The following is a 2,761-nucleotide window of genomic DNA, read 5'->3' on the forward strand; positions in this document are numbered from 1 at the left end:
AAAAGAAAAAGAAAAAAAGTGTGGCTCAAGTAGTAGAACTCCAGTCTTGAGAAGAAAAAGCTAAAGGATAATGCCTAGGCCCTGAGTTTAAGCCCTAGTACTGACACCAAAGGACAAAATAAAATAAGGATATTGTGAGGACAGAGGAATTCTCATAAAACTAATTCCTAGTGGTTAGGTGATTAACACTTGTCACCTAACACATAACCAATCCAGGTAAGTGTGTGTGTGTGAAACTACAAAGGGATACATTTAGAAAGGATCATTAGAGAAGTCTGTAGAACTGAAGGAATAGAAAACAAGCAGTGGTGCACTCAGGCAGGCTGCCATAGAAAATGTTTAAGAGGTCTGAGAATCCTTGAATAAAATTCAACTTGTAGCTCAATAGTGAGCACATGTCTACTATACCAGAAGCCCTGGGTTCCATCCCCAGGGTGAAAATCAAAAGGGAGGGAGGGAGTAAGGGTGGGAGGAAGGGAGTTCTGTCAGGGCCCCATTAAAAAAGAAGTCACCCTCTCTCTACCTGTCTGTGGCTAGAGGCCCTAATATGACCTCCAGAAACAGCTTTATGACCCAGAAACAGCTTTAGCTGTTCGTGACTCCCACTCCAATGAGAAAGCAGAGCCTGAGCATTCTCCCCAGAGCCAAGAGCAGGGCAGGCACTTTAGCAAAGACTTTGGTGTCCAGATGCCCAATCCAGGGTCCACACTGGCTGGTCTCCATAGACATTAACAACCACAACCCTCCACACCTCCCAGAGCACTGCTTCCTGCTTTGGAACACCCCACCCCCAACACACACACGCACACACACACACACACACACACACACACACACACACACACATCAGGAAGGCCCCCAGGCACGGGAGAGGATGCTCTGGAGTTGGTGAGTCAGACTTGGCTTCTGAGAGGCTGAGTTCTGTCAGTGGGAGGAATGGAAGCTGCCTATTCCAGACCCTTCGCCCCGAGGCACCACCAGCCTGGGCTTCAGGATAGCTACAGCTCAGGCCTTCAAGAATCCAAGATCTGAGTGAGCCACCAGCACCTGGCTTGAGACTGCATTACCTAAGCATATCTTCCTCCCTTTCCCCCTAATGTTCCCCAATTAACCAGAAGCCAGTGTCTGTCCCTCTGAAGATGCACTGAAGTGCTCCCCTTCCTGTGGCACCGTGGAATAAATCTCCTTTCTCTCCCCCTCATCATGTCTGTTCGTGGGCTTTGAGCCCTGAAGTTTAAAAATCTAGTTGTACATGTCATCAGGTGGTCTGGCTCTGGAATCTGAGACAATGGCAAAGGGCTGTTGCTGTCTGGCTAGTTTGCTCTTGACTGAAACACCCACAGACACTGAATAGGCTTAAAGAGATGCAAGCTTCCATGACTCCTTGACTCACCGTGGCTCAGCTCCAGATGCTTCTGTGCCCTTGAGCCTCCATCCCTGCCTATGGGCAAGAGAACTGTGTTCAGCGCCCCAGTCACTGACTCACCTTGACCTTCACCTGAGGGGACAGTCACCTCTGCCAGAGGCAGGAGCTGCAGTTTTACTTGCTTGTTAGTAATAGGCGGCGGCAGGTTGGGTGAGTCAAGCCTGAGCTAGTGCTGGCCATGCTGGTGGCTCACACCTGTCATCCTAGCTACACAGGAGGCTGAGATCTGAGGATCATAGTTTAAAGCCAGCCCCGTTAGGAAAGTCCAGGAGACGCTTACCTCCAGGAAACTGCTGAAAAAGTCAAAAGTGAAGCTATGGCTCAATGTTAGCCTTCAGGGACAGTACCTAGTCCTTCAGGGAACACCAATTTCTTCCATATGCTGAGAGGACCATTGCTTCAGAGTCCACTTAGGTCCATCCTGGAGGCTGTGACCCCCCCCTCCCCTGCACCCCGCCCTTTCTCTCTCTCTTGCTAGAGTGTTGCCAGGCCTCAGGGTGAGAAAATCAGAGAAGGCAGGACCCTGCCTGGGCCCACAGGTAGGTTCCTAAGGGGTAAATACTGACCTGGGCAGTGAAGAGACCTGTAACCCAACCACCCTGCCCTATCCCCACCCAACACACACACACACACACACACACACACACACACACACACACACACACACACACACACACACGCGGCTTGCAGGGAAAGCCTGGAAAGTGGTTAGGCAGCAGGAGTCAGCTATTCCTGTCTGCCTCCCCCTGGACTCTCGGCTCCCTCCAGGGGCCTCCATTCAGTGCAAACTCCACCCAATAGGATCAAGGGGTTCAGAACAGATATCTGGGGTTAACAAGAAAAAGACAGAAGGTGCTATAGTCCCATCTGCATTGTGGACAGTTTTTCAGTGCTCCCCTCCCCTGCTGGGGGAAAAGATTCTGCTGGTCTACAGTCACACCTCTGCCTGGGGAGGAGGGGTCCCTCAACTTTAGTGGTTGGGCAGGGTTGCTCTGGCAGCAAGCAGCTCCTCTCTATCTGCATGCCAGAGCACAGGGTCTTGGCTTTCTCTGCCACCCTCACCCCACCCACCACACACAGCTGACCCCAGAACACACCTATTTTTGTGAATTTATGGAAACGTCAGCTCCTCTGGGAGAGCCACTCCCCACCAAACAACCCTGTCCACACCCACGTGTTTATCTCAGATGTGTGGGAAGATCAGGCCTCCCCATTCCCTTCCCCACACCACGCTGTGGCACACATGCCACACATAATGCCAGTTCCTTCAGCAGTCCAAGGCGCCCAGATACAGCTGGCTATCCAAGCCACACAGGCACAGAGATGGAGAAAACC

This window comes from Megascapheus bottae, chromosome 2, assembly GCF_031878675.1.
Source record: "Megascapheus bottae isolate mThoBot1 chromosome 2, mThoBot2.hap1, whole genome shotgun sequence".
NCBI lineage: Eukaryota > Metazoa > Chordata > Mammalia > Rodentia > Geomyidae > Megascapheus > Megascapheus bottae.